The following is a 23,879-nucleotide window of genomic DNA, read 5'->3' as shown; positions in this document are numbered from 1 at the left end:
AAATGTATTTGTGGGTACATGAGTGAGAGCACATGTGCCTGAGAAGCTGAACACATTGCTTACAATGTAAATTTTACACATTTAATAATTAAATTGTCTACCACATAGCTATTGCTAAATATTTAAGTTTGATGTATTCTTGAAACAAAATTATAAAAGCTTTCTGTAAATAAATAAAATAAAAAATAAATGAGATCTTTGCTAAGAGTAGAAAAAAAGCTTTCTGAAAATTTTTTCACATGAAACCATAATTTTTTCAACAGAAATGTTTCAACCCTCAGTTCCCCTAGACAAAGTAGTCCAGAAGCTCATGTAATTGCATAGTTTTATTTTTAATACCGTAAAGAATATTACACAATCTGGATAGGTTATAGTTGCTATGGAAACTATAAGATCTTTGCAGTAAGTCAAAAAGTGCAAAATTAACACATCAAATTAATGGCTTTTGAATTTCACATACAGGCTGTCAAAGGAATTTGAAAGCTTGAAAAGAAGAGACCGAGCATAGGCCTTTTACTCTAAATTACGTGGACAGGAACAAGGAGCAAACCCAGTAATTACTTCACTTAATAAGTTTAAATATAACTTCCATCTGTTAAATTAATAAAATACTCAAAAATCTACAATTTTGAGATTTGCAACATTTAAATTGAGAATGAAAGAAAGTACACATATCATTACTATTTCTCATTGCAAACTAACTGTCAGATGGTAAGTGATGATGCAGCATCTCTACAGTTCACCATATGAAGAAGTTGCAAGGTCCCAGAGGGCATATGGGACTCCTTGGCACTGTATTATATGAATGCCAATCTTTGGGCATATGCCAATACTTTAGTCTGAAGACTAAATATGCGTCCTTTAACACAATGTCCAGAAATACTTCAGTGATTAGGCACATGAGACAGGGAGGCTTTATTGCTGTCATCCCATGTGAGTGCCACTCTCCAGGAGTACCCCCAAGTAGAGGAATTCACACCTCACTGCTTAGATGTTTCAGGCACATGTCATATTAAATATCATAAAAGAACTTTTTTTTTTTCGAGACAGAGTCTAGCTCTGTCGCCAGGCACCAGGCTGGAGTGCAATGGCGCAATCTCGGCTCACTGCAATCTCCACCTCCTGGGTTCAAGCAATTCTCCTGCCTCAGCCTCCCGAGTAGCTGGGACTACAGGCACATACCACCATGCCCAATTAATTTTTGTATTTTTAAGTAGAGACGGGGTTTCACCATGTTGGCCAGGATGGTCTCGATCTCTTGACCTCATGATCCACCCACCTCGGCCTCCCAAAGTGCTGGGATTACAAGCGTGAGCCATGACAAGGCTGAAAAGCAGGTGAACCTGCCTAGCTAACCCTGGTATGATAACCTGGCTTTTAGAGGCAGCATAGTTCCTCCTTAAAACTATTTCATTTCCAAATTACTTTTATTTCTAAATACACAAAGATAGACAAAGCAATTTCAAAGCCTTCAGAGAAACTGTTTTCTACATTTTCATGTATATCAGATAGTATGATTAGAGCAACTGCATATTGAAATTATTAAGTTTACTAAATGCACCCAGAAGAATTAAAAATACATGTATTTGTAGTATAAATATGGATAAATGCTACATAGAATTTTTAAATAACAAGATGTTTCTTTTTTTTTTTTTTTTTTTGAGACGGAGTTTCACTCACGTTACCCAGGCTGGAGTGCAATGGCGCGATCTCAGCTCACCGCAACCTCCGCCTCCTGGGTTCAGGCAATTCTCCTGCCTCAGCCTCCTGAGTAGCTGGGATTACAGGCACGCACCACCATGCCCAGCTAATTTTTTGTATTTTTAGTAGTGACAGGGTTTCACCATGTTGACCACAATGGTCTCGATCTCTTGACCTCGTGATCCACCCGCCTCGGCCTCCCAAAGTGCTGGGATTACAGGCTTGAGCCACCGCGTCCGGCCAAGATGTTTCTTCTATATGTCTATAATGTGTAGCAACACCATAAAAACTTCACTCTCTTGGCTGAGCGTGGTGGTTCACGCCTGTAATCCCAGCACTTTGGGAGGCCGAGGCGGGTGGATCACGAGGTAGGAGTTCGAGACCAGCCTGGCCAACATGGTGAAACCCATCTCTACTAAAAATTTAAAAATCAGCTGGGTGTTGTGGTGGGTGCCCATAATCGCAGCTACTCAGGAAGCTGAGGCAGGAGAATCACTTGAAACCAGAAGGTGGAGGTTGCAGTGAGCCAAGAATGCGCTACTACACTCCAGGCTAGGCTACAGAGCAAGACTCTGTCTCAAAAAAAAAAAAAAAAAAAAAAAAAATTAAAACTTCACTCTCAGCAGTCACAATGAAAAACAATCGTTCGATGTGAACATTATGTAACAAAATAGAAAAAATAAATCTGACAGAGACTGCTTCTATTAGGTCTTCCATCTGAGACACTATGTTCCTTTTCTCTTTTTTAAAACAGCTCTGTCCCCCAGGCTGAAGTACAGTGGCATGATCTAGGCTCACTGCACTGTCGACTTCATGGCCTCGGGTGATCCTCCCACTTCACTCTCCCAAGTAGCTGGGACTAAAGGCACACATCACACACCCAGGTAATTTTTTGTAAAGGCGGGGTTTCGCCATATTGGCCAGGCTGGTCTCGAACTCCTGAACTCAAGTGATTCGCCCACCTCGGCCTCCCAAAGTGCTAAGATTACAGGCCTGCACCACTGCACCCTCCTGGGCCTGGAAAATTCTTGATGCAAACAATTCTATAGATAGTAGAAAATATAAGAAGTACATACCTGTACAAAGAATAGAAATCATTATCTTAAAGTGAAAGCTTACTCTCATATAAAAAATCAAGCTCAGTGTTAGAATTTAAATGTAATTCAGAGAAGAATTTCTCAAATCTAGAGAAGCAAGCCTAGCAGGAACATCTCTTAAGTGAAATATTAGGACCTGTTTTAATGAAAAAGATAGTCTTATACCTTTCAATAACATCCAAACTTGGTGACCAGCCTCCACACAACTGTAGCAAGGTAAAGCACAATTCAGTAGCCTACATGCAAAAACACAAGAGTTTAACCAAAGTTCCATTTTTGTAGTCACAATTAGACTGGCCCAAGGCTCTCTGACTCCTATCAATAAATAATATTGCTGGGTGTCCAGACCAGTTCTGGGCCATGTTGATCCCAAAGACCTACAGTAGACAAAAAATTTAGAAGAAGCATCTTTTAAAGAAAGATAAGAAAACTCAAAATCAGGCAAGATTGAAGGAAAAATTTTACAGTATTCAAATGAACAGAAATCCTTTTGCTTTGTTTCTAGTAAAAACAGAAAAGCCTTACTATTTTATATCAACTAACAACTACTGAGTTTATATTATATATCCCAATACTGCCAAACTCTTGGGATGAACAAATTAGAGACAGATACCAGGAAGTTTATAATCCACATGGAAGAGATTCTGAGTAAGCAGAAAATATAAAAGTCACCCTGATGTGCTCCACACCCACAGAAGATATGTGTAAGTCCAGAGAGAATGCAACCAATAATTAATTCAGAGCTTTAAGGAAGGTAACTCCATAAGCCACGCCTTTGAGGGAGGGGTTCCCCAGGTAGAGAAGGGATAAAGCGGTTAGCGAATTCCAGGTAGAAGTATGGCATTAAAAAAACAACAAAAGCATATTCAAGAAACAGCTGGTATCCAGTATAAATGGACAGCTAGGTGCATTATGACTAGGGCAAGAAATGAGGTTAGAAAAGTAAAGAAAGAGACTACGTGAGTCCTACAAACAGCTTGTACTTGATACGTAAACAGTGTAGAGTCAAAGGTTTTTGGAACAGGGAAGGTGCATTAACAGATCTTTGCTCAGAAAGATAACAATGCTAACTACAGAAAAAAAACAAGTGGCAGAGCAGATAAGAGAAGATGAAGGACTAGATTAGATTATCAGCAGAGGAGAAGAAATAATAGGTTCAAAAAACATTTCTGAGTCAGAACTGAAAGAATTTGGTAACTATTTGTTCTGTGTGAAGGAGAAGGTGACTATATGAATGACCACACTATTTTTTTTTTTTTTTTTTTTTTTTTTTGAGAAAGAGACTCGCTCTGTTGCCCAGGCTGGAGTGCAGTGGCTCGATCTTGGCTCACTGCAACCTCCACCTCCCGGGTTCAAGCGATTCTTCTGCCTCAGCCTCCCAAGTAGCTGGAACTACAGGCACGTATCACCATGCTCAGCTAATTTTTTATTTTTAGTAGAGACAGGGTTTCACCATACTGGTGAGGCTTGTCTCAAACTCCTGATCTCGTGATCTACCCACTTGGCCTCCCAAAGTGCTAGGACTACAGGCATGAGCCACCACTCCCAGTCAAATGACCACAATGTTAACCAGAGAAATGATGACATGACCTAAATGAAGACCTGGAAACCTAAGATTTTATCCTAAAAGTGATGAAAATTACATATGAAGGTTAATCTTATTAAAAAGGACTAAGATTAAAGGGATGAAAAACAATTAGCAGCCGGGCGCGGTGGCTCAAGCCTGTAATCCCAGCACTTTGGGAGGCCGAGGCGGGTGGATCACGAGGTCAAGAGATCGAGACCATCCTGGTCAACATGGTGAAACCCCGTCTCTACTAAAAATACAAAAAATCAGCTGGGCATGGTGGCGCGTGCCTGTAATCCCAGCTACTCAGGAGGCTGAGACAGGAGAATTGCCTGAACCCAGGAGACGGAGGTTGCGGTGAGCCGAGATCGCGCCATTGCACTCCAGCCTGGGCAACAAGAGCGAAACTCCGTCTCAAAAAAAAAAAAAAAGAAAAACAATTAGCAAGTTACTTCAATGTAAGTGTGAGAAGGTGAGAACCTGGATTAGAAGAAAAGAATGTTTGCTCTGAAAGGGATCTAAGACAATCCTGTATAATCACTTCTCTTCAGTGATGAAGAAACTAGGCCAGTGGCTAGAGGCAGAGCTAAGACTAGCTCTTCCAATTCTTCATGACAGAGGGGTAATAAGACAGGAGAAAAGAAGGGACCCCTGTGATAGTCATTTTAAAGGAGGAATTGGCAGGACGAAAGGAAGAATTGGCGGGACGAAATGAATAGAAAAGATTAAGAAGGAAGAATCAAAGAGGAGTCTGAGGTTTTGAGCTTGGTTGATGCAAGGATGATGCCACTGAGAACAAGGTTCATATCAGATCTCAGAAGATTCCCTAGCTTATAAATGATTATTTTACATAGAAAGAAACCCCAACCAAAATTGAAAATATCTGGGAAGTTCAAAAAGGAGAGGTCCTGAAAATACTAAGGGCCTACCATAGTAATGTTTCAGACTAAAAGGTTTGAGTCCACAGATGTGATCATATTGCCTAGAGGAAGTAGCACATAGATAAGATGACTTCTGAGTGTCCAGGAAAGAACTGGAGGGAGAAAGGAAACAGTTCTGAAGATACTTTTTTTTGACAGAGTCTCAGGTTGGAGTGCAGTGGTGCAATCTCAGCTTTACTGTAACCTCCGCCTCCTGGTTCAAGCAATTCTCCTACCTCAGCCTACAGAGTAGCTAGGATTACAGGCACGTGTCATCACGCCCGGATAATTTTTGTATTTTTAGTAGAGGCAGGGTTTCACTATGTTGGCTGGTCTTAATTCCCAGCCTCAAGTGATCCACCCACCTCAGACTCCCAAAGTGCTGGGGTTATAGGCGTGAGCCACCACACCCAGCCCAATACTTCTCTTTTATATCCCTTAGAACAGAGTCCCCAACACTTGGGCCACAGATCACTGCCACTCAGCAGCCTGTTACGAATGGGGCACTGAACAGCTGGAGGTGAGTAGTGGGCAAGCAAGCAAGGCTTTATCTGTATTTACAGCCACTCCCCATCACTTGCATTACCACCTGAGCCCCACCTCCTGTCAGATCAGTGGCCGCGTTAGATTCTCATAGGAGCTCGAAACCTACTGTGAACTGCATGTGGAAGGGATCTAGGCTGCGTGCTCCTTATGAGAATCTAATGCTTGATGATCTGTCACTGGCTCCCATCACCCCCACATGGGACCATCTAGTTGCAGGAAAACAAGCACAGGGCTTCCACTGATTCTACATTATGATGAGCAGTATTTCATTATATACTACAATGTAATAATAACACAAAAAAGTGCACAATAAATGTAATGCACTTGAATCATCCCGAAATCATCCCCACTCTGAATAGTCTGTAGAAAAATTGTCTTCCACAAAACCAGTCCCTGGTGCCAAAAAGGCTGGGGACCACTGCCTTAGAAGACAAACAATTCTTTGAAGTTTGCTTTTTCTTTTTTTCTTTTTCTTTTTTTTTTTTGTGATGGAGTTTCGCTCTTGTTGCCCAGGCTGGAGTGCAATGAGCATGATCTTGGCTCACCACAACTTCCAACTCCTGGGTTCAAGTGATTCTCCTGCCTCAGAGGCCTCCCAAGAAGCTGGGATTACAGGCATGTGCCACCACATCCAACTAATTTTGTATTTTTAGTAGAGACAGGGTTTCTCCATGTTGGTCAGGCTAGTCTCGAACTCCCAACCTCAGGTGATCCACCTGCATTGGCCTCCCAAAATGCTGGATTACAGGTGTGAGCCACCATGCAAGGCTGCTTTTCCTAAATCTTATGAGTAGAACTCAAATTATGAAATCATCAGAAATACAGTATCTAAAATGAGACAGTATTACCAGTTTGTTTTTTTTTTTAATTTCTAGTATTACCAGTTTTTACAACTAGGTGTTACTAATAAGACATTCTTTAAACTATGTGATGTGAATCCACTGGTCAGATTTAAAAAAAAAAAAAAAAAAAAAAAGACATTCTTCAAATTATATGACATCGGAGCCAACTATTTTTTTTCTTCAAGAAGAATGATGAAATAAATCAATGTTGTATCCCTTTCCTTTATTATGTGATGATTTGGCTTAGCAGATTAGGCAGCTTCCACAACATGGAAAAATAATTTTAAAAAACAACGTGGAATAAAAATTTGAAATAACAAAAAAAACAAAAAAGATCATCTTGTTTCATATGGGTATCATTCTGAATTATTCAGTATCATCATGATCCCAATATTCAGCCAGCCTAGTAGTAATGATCCCTTATTTGGAAACATGATTCTTTATTACATAATAACATTCAAATTTTGTATAATTAAATTTTTCAAAAATAAATGGCAGTAATACTGTATGTATCCAACACACAAGTATCAACTCATGAACGGTCTTATTTCTACTGTCTCTACTTTTCGTAATTATTTTGAAACAAATCCCAGACATCTTTCCATTTCATTCATAAATAGTTCAATGTCATAACACTTCAATATCAATAATTTTTCTAGTTTGAATAAGTCTTTTAAAGTGATTCTAAAACATTTAAAATCTTCCAACATAAGGTACTGCCATTCTTTTGTATTCTTCTTATTTATGAGTGATGTCAAATAATACTAGCACCCTCTTTATGCTTTCCTTTTCTTTTCTGACAAAATTGTGTTTCAAAAATTATGCTTTCATCTACCAAATATTTCATCTATTCAATCTCTAAACATCACCAAAATATAGTACTATTCTTCTTTATTCAACTTAAGGATTCCCTCACAACATGAAAATGTGACAATAGTTTGATTATGTCTTTGCTTTCATTCCTTAGCAAAGGAATTTATTTATTCCCATTTTGTATATGTAAGGAGATAGGGTCTCACTAAATTGCCCAAGCTGGTCCCAAACTCCTGACCTCAAGCGATCCTCCTGCCTTGGCCTCCCAAAGTACTGGAACTACAAGTGTAAGCCACTGACCTAGCCCAGTCCTTTTTCTTACAAACTGATTGACTAGTTTATGTTTCTTTTTTCTTTTTAAAGACAGGGTCTCATTCTGTCATCCAGCCTGGAAAGCAGTGGTACGATCTCAGCTCACTGCAGCCTCAACCTCCCAGGTTCAGATGATCTTCCCACTTCAGCCTCCCAAGTAGCTGGAATTACAGGCATGCTCCACCATGCCAGGCTAATTTTTTGTACTTTTTGTGGAGACAGGGTTGTGCCATGTTGCCCAGGCTGGTCTTGAATTCCCAGCCTCAAGCAATCCGCCCACCTTGGCCCCCCAAAGTGCTAGGATTACAGGCCTGAGCTACCACCCCTAGCTAGTTATCTTTCTCTAAAAAATAATCTTTATTTTATACTATTTCCTTCATTTAGAATTCCAAGTCAGATAAACATTTAGTATTTTTTAAACTCTAAAATTATAAAATTTTAGAAATCCCTATTAGTTTGGCAAAAAAAAGTTTCAAAACATAATTAGAATAATGTTTTGTTTTGTTTTGTTTTGTTTTGTTTTGTTTTAGACAAGGTTTCTGTCACCCAGATTGGAGTGCAGCGGCACGATCATGGCTCACTGAAGCCTTGACCTCCCAGACTCAAGCAATCCTCTCACTGCAGGCTCCAGAGTACCTGAGACTACAGGTGTGCATCACCATGCCTAGCTAGCTTTTTTTATTTTTGTAGAGATGGGGTCTCACTATGTTGCCCAGGTTGGTCTCGAACTCCTAGGCTCAAGAGATACTCCTGCCTTGGCCACCCAAAGTGCTGGGATTACAGGGATGAACCACCATGCTTGGCCTAGAATAATGTTTTCATTGATTAATTGTATAATTTCTTTTTTTTAATGTGTTCTTATTTGGTTGACATTTATATGCAACCATATCTTGATTGGAGAGCTTTAATGAAAAACAACAATTCGCTGAATTGAATTTGCACATCAATAAACTTCACCGGTGACCCACTAACACTTCAAATCTTATTAATTTGGATATGTTGATAATACCCAAGCTTTTTACTTTTTAGTCAACAGCTACTTGAACTGTCAGTGCACTTCTAAAATCTCAAGTTCAATGTTGCATTGGTAAATATATTACCACATATCATCAATATTTAATGCTTAATTTGTTTCTAAAATTGGCAAATTTTCTCTTTTTTTTTTTTTAGACAGGGTCTTGCTCTGTCACCCAGGTCAGAGTGCACTGGTGCAATCATGGCTCACTGCAGCGTCAATCTGCCAGGTTCAAGCACTCCTCCTGCCTCAGCCTCTCAAGTAGCTAGGACTACAGGCACACATCACCACACCCAGCTAATTCTTTACTTTTTATTTTTTAAAACAGGGTCTCACTATGTTGCCCAGGTTGGTCTCAAACTCCTGGGCTCAAGCGATCCTCCCATCTCCGCCTCCCAAAGTGCTGGGATTATAGGCATGAGACATTGCACCTGGCCTAAAAATGGCAAATTCTTATTGCTGGGAAATGAGTTTTTAAAAAATGTATCTGCAGCAATGCTTAAGAATTCAGACATTTACTTCTAAGGCTCAGGCTTAAAACATAAATAATTAGCGTCTTATATAGACTATAATCCTTAGAAAGTATTTAGTTAAACCAAATTTTTTATAGAAAACATTATCTTACTTTGAGAATTTATGAATCTTAAGTCAGACTCGCTACAAAAAGGTAATATAACAAGTAATGTGAGGCATTTATTTCAGAAATATTTTACTAAGCACATATTATGTGTCAAGCACTGTGCTAGGTTCCAGGAACAGGGGGAAGAAAGAGCTGATCCTTTCCCTTGTGAATCTTTTTTTTTGAGACAGATTTTTGTTCTTGTTGCCCAGGCTAGAGTGCGGTGACACAACTTCAGATCACTGCAACCTTCGCTTCCCAGGTTCAAGCTATTGTGCTGCCTCAGCCTTCTAAGTAGCTACAACTACAGGCATGCACTACCATGCTCAGCTAATTTTTGTATTATTAGGGTTTCACTGTTTTGGCCAGGCTGGTCTCGAACTCCTTGACCTCAGGTGATCCACCCGCCTCACCTCCCAAATTATAGGTGCAAGCAACCATGCCCAGCCCCTTGTGAGTCTTTATACAGAGATACACAAGCAAAGGGTACAATATAATAAGTGCTGTAACAGAGAAACATGCAAAGAACATCAGACAATGAGTGAATAGAGGGGCTTGGTTCTGGTGGAAGGGATAGACAGGGACTTTCAGGTAAATAATTTTCTTTTTTTTTTTTTTTTGAGACGGAGTTTCGCTCTTGTTACCTAGGCTAGAGTGCAATGGCGTGATCTCGGCTCACCGCAACCTCCGCCTCCTGGGTTCAGGCAATTCTCCTGCCTCAGCCTCCTGAGTAGCCGGGATTACAGGCACGCGCCACCATGCCCAGCTAATTTTTTGTATTTTTAGTAGAGACGGGGTTTCACCATGTTGACCAGGATGGTCTCGATCTCTTGACCTCGTGATCCACCCGCCTCAGCCTCCCAAAGTGCTGGGATTACAGGCGTGAGCCACCGTGCCCGGTCTGGTAAATAATTTTCAAAGGAACATCTGAGTGGGTCCTGAGAGATGAGCAGAATTTCACTGAGCAAAGGAGGAAAGGACAGGGCCTTAGAAACACCAGAATGTGTGGACTTTGTCTGAAGATTAAAATCCATGGTATATCCAAGCAATTAGCTAAAGGCAAATACAGCTAGAATATAAGAGGTGAAAAGAGCAAAGCAGATAGAACCAGCATAGTTTTGTATGGTATGCTGAAAACTTGGCAGTTTTCCTGTATAATGGAAAGCCGTCAGAGGTTTTCCAGCACTCTTGCTGGAAATGTGATCAAATAGGTCTTCTCATTAAGTCGATAGTATGCAGGGTGGATCAGAAGATTTAAAGCCAGAGGCAGGGGGACCAATGTAGAAGACTGAGGAGGCTTGGTGAGGACCAAAATTAGAGTAAATGTAGTCAGAATGGAGGGAATGGACTCAAGAGGCATTTCAGAGAAAAAAATTATCTATTATAGCCAGATGCGGGGGCTCAGGCCTGTAATCCCAACACTCTGGAAGACCAAGGCAGGTGGATCACAGAGATCAGGAGTTCAAGCCAAGCCTGGGCTACATGGTGAAACCCTGTCTCTACTAAAAACACAAAATTAGCTGGGCGTGACACACGCCTATATTCCCAGCACTTTGGGAGGCTGAGGCAGTTGGATGACCTAAGGTCAGAGGTTCAAGACCAGACTAGCCAACATAGTGAAACACCATCTCTACTAAAAATACAAAAACGGTGATGTACATCTGCAGTCCCAGCTACTCAGGAAGCTGAGGCAGGAGAATCTCTTGAACCCAGGAGGCAGAGGTTGCAGTTAGCCGAGATTGCACCGCTGTATTCCAGCCTGGGCAACAGAGCAGGACTCCATCTCAAAATAGAAAAAATAGGTACAAAAATGAGCTGGGCATGGTGGCTCGACCATGGTTCCAGCTACTCGGGAGGCTGAAGCTGCAAGATCACTTGAGCCAGGAAAGTGAAGGTTGGTGTGAGCCAAGATCATGCCACTGCACTCCAGCCTGGGCAAGACCCTGTCTCAAAAAAAAAAAAAAAAATTATCTACCGTGGCCAAATATATTTCGGTACATTGTAGACATTCAAAACATATTTAATGAATAAATATGTATGCATATGTATGCACATGTGTGTGTATGTGTGTGTGTGTGTGTGTGTGTGTGTGTGTGTGTGTGTTTCTTGGGCAGACAGCTATAAAGCAGCTGAAGGTGACTGAGGTTTCTGGCCAGTGTTGTCTCAGTGAGACCATTTACAAAAAAGAAAAAAATATATTGACAATGGGCTAGTTTGGAAGTAGAAAATAAATTCATTTTGGACATGTTGATTTTGAAGTAGCAACTGGAGATGCAGCAGAATATGAACGAAAGGAAATAACAGAGCTGGAGTTCAGAAAAGAGAACATCCCCATAGAAGTTACTGTTAAAACCACAGAAGTAACTATGATCACAAAGGGAAAGAACACAGAAGAAAATGCTAAAGATGGTAGTCAGTGCAACCAAACCTCTTTCACATGATGGCACCCACGTAATGCTATTTTTTCTACCCTGGACACCAGGGTAAACAGACAAAACACTCGTGGGCAGAGATAAAGGGACCCATGGGCTTCCACTGCCCTAAACCCCACTGGTTGCCAAGGAATTTAGAGGATTAATTAATAGGACCCACAACCCATTCACAGCACCCATGCCACAGGAGCCCTTCTTTAGTAAACACCATCCTACAACAGGCTGCAGAAACAGAAACTATTAAAATTCCATGATAGTAGGCAAATCTGGATGTGGGATACTCTAAGCAAATTGGCTTGACTCCCCTCCCCTTAGAAAGGGGGAGGAGCCATAAAAAAGGTAAAATGTGGGGATAACCTGGATTAAAAGAGACTCAAAGCATATAACAATCAAATACTATGCATGAAATACTTGCCTAAACTGTGATTCAAATAAAAATGGCTATAAAAGTTTACTTGCGAGACACCTGGGAAAATTTAAATATGAACCAGAATTATTTACGTAATATTATGATGGCATGGTTAATTTTATTTTTTTATTTTATTAACTGTCAAATATAGGATAATGATATGGTAATGCAAGCAAATGTTCTTATTCTTAGGAGATGCAAGTTTAAGTATTTGGAGGTGACAATGTAATGACAACTGCAAATTAATTTCAGATTGTTCAAATATATCAAAAAACCATTTATATATATATACACACAGAGAGAGATAAAGCAATTATAGAAAGATAATAACAATTGAATCTAGGCATTCAAGGCAGCTGAATGTAGGTGTTCACTGTTCTAAAGTAAACTTACCTGTTTTTACAAAAATTTTCTTAATAAAAAAAAAAACACTGAAGACAGAAATAACTAATAAGCAGCAGTTAAAGAGTTAAACAGAAGGTCGAGTGTGGTGGCTCACATCTGTAATCCTAGCACTTTAGGAGGCCAAGGTGGGAGAACTGCTTGAGGCCAGGAGTTTTGAGACCAACTTGGGCAATGTGGCAAGACCCCATCTCTAAAAAAAATTTAAAAATTGGCTGACCATGGTGGTGCACACCTGTGGTTCCAGCTACTCAGGATGTTGAGGTGTGGACCACTTGAGCTCAAGAGGTTGAGGCTGCAGTGAGTCATGTTTGCACTATCACACTCCAGCCTGAGCTACAGAGCAAGACCCTGTCCCCACCTTCCCCCACGAAGAGGAGTGAAAGAGAAAAACAATAAGAAAGGGGTGTACAGAAGCAAAGAAACAAGCATTAAAGGGTAGGTGGGCAAAAGCATCAAACATAGAAGCAAGGTCAAATAGCACAGAATGAAAAAGAGCTCACTGGATTTAACAGTTAATGACATTTATGATAGCATCACTAGTAGAGCAAGTACTTTGTTCAATACTCTCTCAAGGGCCTTACCATATTTTACTATAATTATTTAGAATAGATTCATCTCCCTTATCCCATCCCCAAATAAGGAAAAAGACTATCTTGCCCATTTCTGTATATTCTCTAGGAGCTAAGTACTTTGCAAACTGGAGGAACTAAACATATGTTACCGAAATAAATCTGTTCATTAGTCTTGGTCATTTAAAAAAATATTTTCATTGTAATAAGAAAATCTAGCCGGGTGCGGTGGCTCAAGCCTGTAATCCCAGTACTTAGGGAGGCCGAGGCGGGTGGATCACGAGGTCAAGAGATCGAGACCATCCTGGTCAACATGGTGAAACCCCGTCTCTACTAAAAATACAAAAAATTAGCTGGCCATGGTGGCGCGTGCCTGTAATCCCAGCTACTCAGGAGGCTGAGGCAGGAGAATTGCCTGAACCCAGGAGGCGGAGGTTGCGGTGAGCCGAGATCGCGCCATTGCACTCCAGCCTGGGTAACAAGAGTGAAACTCCGTCTCAAAAAAAAAAAAAAAAGAAAATCTAGAATACTGTCTTTTAACTATATTCCAAAGATAAATATATATTTATATTCTGAAAAATAAAATTAAAATGACAGCAATGATCAGACATCAGTATTTTTATTGGAAAAGTAATTGTATGTAGAAATTCACCAGAAAGCAAGTACCTCCTTCTGGAGGGAAGGAGAAAAATAGAAATATTCGGCCATTCTTCAATCCAGAACTGTCAGATCAGACAGAACTAGATCATCAGATCAGACAGTAGTGAATCAACAATCTGCTCCCCTTAGGTGCATTTTTTTTTTTTTTTTTTTTTTGAGACAGGGTCTCAATCTGTTGCCCAGGCTGGAGTCCAGTGGTGCGATCTCAGCTCAATGTAACCTCTGCCTCTCAGGTTCAAGCAATTCTCCTGCCTCAGTCTCCCATGTAGCTAAGATTACAGACACTCGCCACCATGCCTAGCTAATTTTTGTATTTTTAGTAGAGACGGAGTTTCACCATGTTAGTCAGGCTTGTCCCTTAGGTGCATTTTAAGATATTAGTCTTCATGAAATCATCTCAAATTGCAAGTATCAGTGAAAAATAAATACTAAAAAAAAAAAAAAAATGATGGACCAGGTGAAATGGCTTATGCCTGTAATCCCAGCACTTTGGGAGGTGCACGGCTTGACCCCAGGAGTTCAAGACCAGCCTGGTCAATGTAGCAAAGTCTCTACAAAAACTTTAAAGATGTTTTAAAAAATAGCCAGGCATAGTGGCACATGCCTGTAGTCCCAGCTACTCAGAAGGCTGGAGCAGGGGGATCATTTGAGCCTAGGAGTTGGAAGTTGCAGTGAGCTAAGATCATACCATTGCACTCTAGCCTGGGTGACAGAGCAAGACCCTAATCTGAAAAAAGAAAAAAGAAGAAGAAGAAAGAAAGAAAATTATTAGGCAAGATATCAAAATCAACACTTTCAAAATTTAAATATATATGTTTTCACCATCCCACTGAAGGTGCTGCCAATTCCAGGCCACTGTGAAATCTTCTTTTGATAAAATGTAGTTTTTGCATGTTTTTTGTAGTTGATCTTTACTATTGTTACAATGAGTCTCTTTCCTAATATAAGTATCCTTGCTAGAACCCAAACAATTTGAATCTTTATTTAATCTACAATCTCTGAAATATACTTGAAAGAAAAAAGAAAATTCCTTTAGAAGACTTTAGTTGAAACTTTAATCAACATGGCACATAAATTATAAGTCAAATTAAAATGTCATCTATCAGCTATTAAAAATTATGTTGAATTAATTATGCTGCATTTTTTTTTACATTTTTAAAGGCAAATTATAAAACCATGTACTCTTTTCTGTAAGAAAATAAGTATATTATATATACGCTGAAATATTAACAATGGAAGGCTGGCACAGTGGTGCCTGCCTGTAGTCCTAGCTACTCCAGAGGCTGAGATGGAAAACTTGCTTGAGCCCAGGAGTTCAAGGCCAACCTGGGCATTATAGCAAAACCCCATCTAAAAAAATAAATAAATAAAATATTAACACTAGAGAGAATTTTATTTCCTTCTTTGTGCTTATCCATACTTTCTGATTTTTCTATAACGAATATTAACTACTTATATAATAATCATTTTCTTTTAAAAATTTCCGTATAAATTGGCCTCAATGTGTCTATATGAAAGCTCAGGTTAACTTGACCTTGTCAAATGATCCATTCGAAATGTCAACCCAAGACCAAATTCTAGTCACTAAAAAGCTGAAAAACGGCCGGGCGCGGTGGCTCAAGCCTGTAATCCCAGCACTTTGGGAGGCCGAGGCGGGTGGATCACAAGGTCAAGAGATCGAGACCATCCTGGTCAACATGGTGAAACCCTGTCTCTACTAAAAATACAAAAAATTAGCTGGGCATGGTGGTGCGTGCCTGTAATCTCAGCTACTCAGGAGGCTGAGGCAGGAGTATTGCCTGAACCCAGGAGGCGGAGGTTGCGGTGAGCCGAGATCGCGCCATTGCACTCCACCCTGGGTAACATGAGTGTCTCAAAAAAAAAAAAAAAAAAAAAGAAAAAAAAAAAAGCTGAAAAACAAGAAGTTAGGAAAAGAAAGCAGCTGCCAAAGCAGAATAAATACCAACAATAATGAGCCAATCAATTGGGAACTTATGGAGGGGAACAGCGTTTTTCCATTTATCATTAAATCAGCCTTAAAAAAAAAATTCTATCCAATACAACACATTTACAGTAAGATTTATAATGATAGCTATACTTATATAGTACTTACTATATGCCAGGGACAAATTAAAAGTCTCAGCTAGGCCAGGCACAGTGCATCACACCTGTAATCCCAGCACTTTGGGAGGCCGAGGCAAGCAGATCACTTGAGGCCAGGAATTTGAGACCAGCCTGACCAACACAGTGAAACCCTGTCTCTACTAAAAATACAAAAATTAGCCCAGCATGGTGGCACGTGCCTATAGTCCCCAGCTACTCAGGAGGCTGAGGCACAAGAATCGCTTGAACCCAAGAGGTGGAAGTTGCAGTGAGCCGAGATTGTGTCACCACATTCCAGCCTGGGCCACAGAGCAAGGCTCTGTCTCAAAAAGAAAATAAACAAAAAAGCCTCAACTATATTAACTATTTTAGGCTGGGCACTGTAATTCCAAAACTTTAAGAGACTGAGGCTGGAGGATTACTTGAACCCAAGAATTCAAGACCAGCCTGGGCAACATAGTGTGACCCTGTCACTACAAAAAATACAAAACGGGGTTGGGCACGGTGACACATGCCTGTAGTGCCAGTGACTCGGGAGGCTGAGGTGAAAGAACAGCTTGAACTGAGAGGTCAAGGCTGCCGTGAGCTATGATCACATCACTGCACTCCAGCCTGGGCGACAGGGCAAGACCTTGTCTCAACACAAACAAAACTCTTCTAATCCCTACAACATGCTTTGAAGCAGGTACTATTAACCAACCCCATTATACAGATGAGGACACTGAAAGCAGGTAGGTTAAATAACTCATTCTATATCACAAAGCAGTAGCAGATCCAGAATTCACACTTAAGTAGTCTGGCTACACAGTCTGTGCTTTAATCGCTATAGTGATTATTTTCATTTCTCCATATAACCCCTTCTGAGAAGAGAGAATAGCATGTGTCAAGTCTCACTGGCAAGACAGCATGATATGTCTGAAGTTCAGTAAGGCTGGTTTCGCATAGGGGAAAGCAAGTTAAAGCTGCAGAAGCAAGCAGGGCCAGATGAAGCAGAACAAGTAGGAACACAGGTAAGGATTTTAAGCAATCTGGGTTGGTGGTTTTGTTTGTTTGTTTTTTGATATGGCAGTCTCATTTTGTGGCTCAGGCTGGTCTCAAATGGCTTGGCTCAAGTCATCCTCCTGCTTCACCCTCCAGAGTAGCAGGAATCACAGGTACATGCCATCCTGCCCAGCACACAATCTGTGTTTTTTGTAGTCTTGCAGGTGTGAAGATAGCACAGGCAACTAGTTAAGAGGACTTTGCAATAATTTAAGTGAGCGGTGGCTATAGTCTAAATTAGGTTAGTGGCAGAGGAAATAAAACGAAGTGGATGTTCTTTCAGATAATTAGGAAACAGTGTCAACAGAACATGTGGTGAAGAAACAAAGAATTCAAGAACTTGATTCCCAGTGTATGGCTTGGGCAATGGGTGAGGGCGGTACCATTCACTGAGTTAAGAACAGACTGGCCAAGTTTTAAATAAGTTGAAGTTGAGAAGACTGTGGTATTGTCTAAACAAAGATGTTCAAAAGGCGCCTGGACACACATATTGCTTAGATGGGAAATGTGAGCTACAGATAGAGATGCGAAAGTATTTAGAAATTCAAGTTGTGAGACTAGGAAAAAGGACAGAACCCTGAAAAACATCTTTTAAGGAAAAGGATCCTACAATATTTACAAGATATACTACATTATTTGGTGCTTACCACTGCTCAGTGGTTTACCAATTATTTTACTTTACTCTTCTTTTTCCAACTAAACAATAAGTTCACTGAAAGCAATGATGCCTCCTGTAAGCCTCTGTAACTCCACAGCTTTTCACATATTAATGGGTGTTTGTGCGGTATTTAACTGAGATATCGAAAACGGATAAATAAAATACACTTGACATTAGGAAAATCCTTTTCTTAGGATTCGTTTGATCTTCCTTTTTCCCTCCAGGCTTTTCCTCCCTCAATTACTGCTACAGAGTGTGCTAATGCAATGGAAAAAAATGAGTTTGGGAACTGATAGCTTTGGAGTTATGCAAAAAGCAAGCTAAGGAGAAATTATTTTGTTTAAGAGAAAAATGGAGAAGAAGGGCCCTTATTTAAAATAAAAGACAAAATTTGTTCTAGTGTATTTTATGGCCACAGAAGAAATGTGTATACTGTCAATGAGAAAATATTCACTGATCTTGGCCCTCCATCTTCTTCTCATTGATTGACCTCCCTGATCTCTCTACCCTCCTATTCTTCCTATCAGACAAGATTAAGCTTTCCAGAAGTTTTGTTAACACCCTAGCCTGAGGTCAAAGCTCCCTTCTCTGCATTCACCGAGCACGTGTATGCACTATAAAGTAGCATTCATCACATACCACTTTGTATGGTAACTTTTCCATAGTGTGTGATATAAGCATCTTGGGCTATGGACTCATATACCTATCCCACTAAGTCACACAGTCAATAGGTTACTTATACCCTCATATTATCAGTTTTTGCATCTGTAAATTAAGACTATTTCCCTTGTTCAACTGCTGTGAAGATAAATGAGATAAAGGAGAATACGTAAAGCACCTAGCACAGTGTCTGGCACCTGTTACAGGCTCATTAAATGCCAGTTCTTTCAACAAAACTGTAAACCTTTTAGGGACTATGTGTGAAGAAGTTCACACATAGACATTTCAATTAGAGTACTTAGGAAGACATACAGGAGTATGAGTTTTTGGCAAATACATATCAGTAAAAATGGAACACAGCACTTGAAATTAACATTTCTTATATGAATAATACGTTCCCAGAGAGGAGGTATCATTATCATGTGTATCTTTATAGCCAATGTTATAGCTTGGCGCTAACAATCAAATATTGATGAATTGATTAATTGATTAGATGACTGACTTCACTGGCTATCTGCCTTTTCAAATAAGATAGAGGTTTACAGCAAGAGTCTAGAATTAGGTTTTACATTCAACAAATAGTTATGTGCATTGTAGTACATACTGGGCACTACAAGGGTTGCAACAATATACTGAGGTATGCTCTTTGCCCTCCAGAAGTTGACAAAGCAGTAGAGAAACTAAAGAAAAGAGAAAGTATTATATTTTAAAACTGCCTGAATCCCAACATTTAAAATACTTTTATGACCATCCATTTAATCCCATCTTTCTCATAAAACGTAAGGCAAAGTGAAGAAATGGAGGGGAGGAGAATGGAGTCCTCCTATGATCTGATATAAGCAGTACTTTACATTTTTTTATACTACCAAATAGGATAATCTATTCAGAAATTTGTAGAGAGAAACTAAACAGGTTCTCCATAAAACCAGAAACAAAGCAAAGATGACTGCTCTCACCACACTTTTTTTTTTACACAGAGTTTCGCTCTTGTTGCCTAGGCTGGAGTGCAACAGGGCTATCTTGGCTCACCACAACCTCCATCTCCTGGGCTTAAGCAATTCTCCTGCCTCAGCCTCCCGAGTCGCTGAGACTGCAGGCGCACGCCACCATGCCCAGCTAATTTTGCATTTTCAGTAGAGACAGGGTTTCTCCCTGTTGGTCAGACTGGTCCTGAACTCCTGAACTCAGGTGATCCGCCCACCTTGGCCTCCCAAAGTGCTGGGATTACAGGCATGAGCCACCATGCCCAGCCTGCTCTCACCACTCTTAATCAGCATAGTAGAGGAAGTCTTGGCTAATAGAAGACACGAAAAAGAAATAAAAGGTATGCAGATTGGGAAGGAAGAAATAAAACTTAGTTCACACAAGACATGATTGTCTATGAAGAAAATCCCAAGAAATCAACAAAGAAGACTCCTGGAACTAATAAACAACTATAACAAGATTGCAGGGTACAAGAAATTACAAACACAATACCATTCACATTAGCAACCCAAAAAAGAAATATTAGGCATAAATCTAACAAAAGTATAAGATATATATGAGGAAAACTTAACTACAAAACTCTGATAAAAGAAATCCAAAAATATCCAAATTTTAAGTGAAGCGTATCATATACAACTCTAAGAAGGTTTGTCAAGAGGTCAATTCTTTCTAACTTAATCTATAGATACAATGTAATCCCAATCAAAATCCCAGCCAATTGTTTTGTGAACATCAACAAACTGATGCTAAAGCTCATGCAGAAAAACAAAAGACCCAGAATAATCAATGCAATACTCAAGAATAAAGTTGGAAGACTGATACTACCCAACTTCAAGACTTATTATAAAGCCACAGTAATCAAGACAGTGTGATATTGGTGACAGAAAAGACAAACAGATCAATGGAACAGAATAGAGAGCTCAGAAATAGACTCACACAATATACTCATGTGTTCATTGACAAAGGAACAAAGAACAGCAATGGAAAAAGAAGTTGTTTCAACACACAGTGCTAGAACACCCGGACATGCATATGCTAAAAAAAGAATCTAGACAGAGCCCTTACACCTACACAAAAATTAACTCAAAATGGACGTTGATTTAAAATAAAATGGAAAACTATCTATTCTTTTTTTTTTTAGAGATGGGGTCTCACCATGTTGGCGAGGATGGTCTTGATCTCCTGACCTCATGATCTGCCCGCCTCAGCCTCCCAACATGTTGCGATTACAGGCATAAGCCACTGCACCTGGCCCAGAAAACGATAAAATTTTTATAGGAGGCTGGGCATGGTGGTTCACACCTGTGATCCCAGCACTTTGAGAGGCTGAGGTGGGCAGATCACCTGAAGTCAGGAGTTTGAGACCACCTTGGCCAACATGGGAAAACCTCATCTCTACTAAAAATATGAAAATCAGCTGGGTGTGGTGGTAGGCACCTGAAATCCCAACTACTCCAGAGGCTGAGGCAGGAGAATTGCTTGAACTCAGGAGTCAGAGGTTGCAGTGCACCAAGATTGTGCCACTGCACTCCAGCATGAGTGACATCTCAAAAATAAATAAACAAATATTTAGAGGATAAATTTTTATTTATTTAGAAGATAACATAGAAGAAAACCTAGATGACCTTGGATTTATAACGCCTTCTAAATACAATCCTAAAACGCAATTCATTGTTTTCTTAATTTGGGAGTGAAGTAACCAAGATATCTTCAGTAGGTGAATGGATAAACTTGTTACGTCCAGAAATAGAACATTATTCAGCACTAAAAAGAAATGAGCTTTCAACTCATGAAAAGACATGGAGGAATCTTAAATGTTTATTACTAAGTACAAGAAGCCAACCTCAAAAAGCTACATACTCAACTATAGGCCATTTTGGAAAAGGGAAAACTGTGGAGACAGGAAAAGATCAGCTGTTGTCAAGAGCTTGCAGGGAGGGGACCAGGTATAAGAAGGTATAGCAGAGGGGATGTTTAGGGTAGTGAGCTATTCTGTATGATACTGTGATGGTGAAATTCATATCATTATTTATCAAAACCCATAGAACGTACTTAATGTATAATAAGTAAACCCTAATGTAGGCTGGGCATGATCGCTTAAGCCTGTAATCCCAGCACTTTGGGAGGCTGAGGCAGGTAGATCACCTGAGGTCACGAGTTTGAGACCAGCCTGGCCAACATGATGAAAACCCATCTCTACTAAAAATACAAAAACATTAGCCAGGCGTGGTGGCATGTGCCTGTAGTCTCAGCTACCCGGAAGGCTGAGGCAGGAGAATTGCTTGAACCTGGGAGGCGGGAGTTACAGTGAGCTGAGATGGTACTACTGCACTCCAGCATGAGTGACAGAGTGAGACTCTGTCTCAAAATAATAATAAGAAGAAAAATTGGGGAAGGGGAGGTATGGTACATGGGCACTCTACTTTCTACTCCAGGTTTTCTGTAAACCTCAAACTGCTCAAGAAAATAGTCAACTAATTTTTTAAATATTTTCATAACCATTCATTTAATCTCATCTTTCTCATAGAAACTGACGTAGAGTTGGGAACTGGGTGAGGAATCTTCCTATGTCTTGATATGAATAATCTATTGAGATTCTCAACTAGCAACAAAATACACCAGTCAGATTAGCTAAACAAATATAAGAATGCATAATAAAACAGTGATGAAAATGGTCCACTAAGCCAGGCGAAGTGGTTTATTCCTATAATCCTAGCACTTTGGGAGGCCAATGTGGGCAGGCCACTTGAGGCTAGCAGTTCGAGACCAGCCTGACCAACATAGAGAAACCCCATCTCTACTAATAATACAAAAATTAGTCAGGCATGGTGGCACATGCCTGTAATCCCAGCTACTCGGGAGGCTGAAGCACAAGAAACACTTGAACTCAGAAGGCGGAGGTTGTGGTGAGCCGAGATCATGCCACTGCACTCCAGCCTGGGAAACAACAGCGAAACTCCATTTCAATAAAAAAGAAAGAAAATGGCCAACTACCCTGCTATGTATGAAAAGGCTTTAAATTGCTTCCAATCTATTATTGGTAAAGAGAAAATATCCTCAAAATAGCCACTAAGAAAAGTAAAATAAAGGCAAAAGGGTTTGGGGAGTAAAATTGTAGCTTACCTCAATAAACAGCCTGAAATTCACCTATCTCTTCCAGTTAAGAAAAACTGTTTCTCTGAATAGGAAGAAGTGAAAGAATAGTGAAACTTGGTTCATTGTAAAATGGTGTGCTCCTGTATTGGGCACAGAGTAGAGATTTCATAAATACTGTTACCAACCAACTCCACATAAACTATAGATCCTAAATATAAGATATAATATGCAGCCACTTTGTATTAGTCCATTTTCATGCTGCTGATAAAAGACATACCCAAGACTAGGATGAAAAAGAGGTTTAATAGGACTTATAGTTCCACATGGCTGGGGAGGCCTCAGAATCATAGCACGAAGCAAAAGGCACTTCTTATATGGTGGAAGCAAGAGAAAATGAGAAGGATGCTAAAGCGGAAGCCCCTGATAAAACCATCAGATCTCATGAGACTTATTCACTACAAGAACAGTATGGGGGAAACTGCCCCCATGATTCAAATTATCTCCACTGGCTCCATCCCACAACACATGGGAATTATGGGAGTATAATTCAAGATGGGATTTGTGTGGAGACACAGAGCTAAACCATATTATTCCACCCCAGACCCCCCAGATCTCATGTCCTCACATTTCAAAACCAATCATGCCTTCCTAACAGTCCCCAAAAGTCTTAACTCATTTCAACATTAACTCCAAAGTCCACAGTCCAAAGTCTCTTCCAAGACAAAGCAAGTCTCTTCTGCCTATGAGCCTGTAAAATTAAAAACAAGCTAATTACTTCCTAGATAAAATGGGAGTACAGGTATTGGGTAAACACTAGCTATTCCAAAGGGGAGAAATTGGCGAAAACAAAGGGGTTACAGGGCCCATGCAAGTTCAAAATCCAGTGAAGCAGTCAAAATTTAAGCTCGAAAATGATCTTTGACTCCAGATCTTACATCCAGGTCACCCTGATGTGAGCAGTGGGTTCCCATGGTCTTGGGCAGCTCCAACCCCGTGGCTTTGCAGGGTATAGCCACCCTCCTGGCTGCTTTCATGGGCTGGCATTGAGCGTCTGTGGCTTTTCCAGGAGTATGGTGCAAGCTGTCAATGGATCTACCATTCTGGGATCTGGAGGCCAGTAGCCCTCTTTTCACAGCTCCACTAGATGGTGCCCCAGTAGGGACTCTGTGTGGGGGCTCCAACCCCACATTTCCCTTTCACACTGCCCTAGCAGAGGTTCTCCATGAGGGTATCACCCCTGCAGTAAACTTTTGCCTGGGCATCCAGGCATTTCCATACATCTTCTGAAATCTAGGCGGAGGTTCCCAAACCTCAATTCTTGACTTCTGTGTACCCGCAGGCTCAACACCACGTGGAACCTGACAAAGGTTGGGGCTTCCACCCTCTGAAGCAACAGATGGAGCTCTACCTTGGCCCCTTTTAGTCACAGC

At 40.3% G+C, this 23,879-nt stretch overlaps 1 protein-coding gene across 7 annotated transcripts in view; it reads right to left on the bottom strand.

Annotated features, from left to right (window-relative positions):
- Nucleotides 1-23,879, bottom strand: part of CDK19 (cyclin dependent kinase 19) — a 202,288-nt gene that overhangs the window by 126,958 nt on the left and 51,451 nt on the right. Inside the window, exon 1 of one of the 7 annotated variants that reach the window (XM_032275035.1) lies at nt 2,964-3,034. The exons of 5 other annotated variants lie outside the window; for them this stretch is intronic. The gene's annotated coding sequence lies outside the window, so the exon portion shown is untranslated. Of the gene's footprint in view, nt 1-2,663; nt 2,778-2,963; nt 3,035-23,879 lie in introns of those variants that run through there. One more of the 7 variants, XM_032275034.1, reaches the window with a different exon arrangement.

This window comes from Sapajus apella, unplaced genomic scaffold (genome assembly GCF_009761245.1).
Source record: "Sapajus apella isolate SASKATOON/1434 unplaced genomic scaffold, GSC_monkey_1.0 scaffold6, whole genome shotgun sequence".
NCBI classification, from domain to species: Eukaryota; Metazoa; Chordata; class Mammalia; order Primates; family Cebidae; genus Sapajus; species Sapajus apella.
The sequence above is the reverse complement of the archived record's forward strand: the minus strand, read 5'-3'. Positions and strand labels throughout refer to the sequence as shown.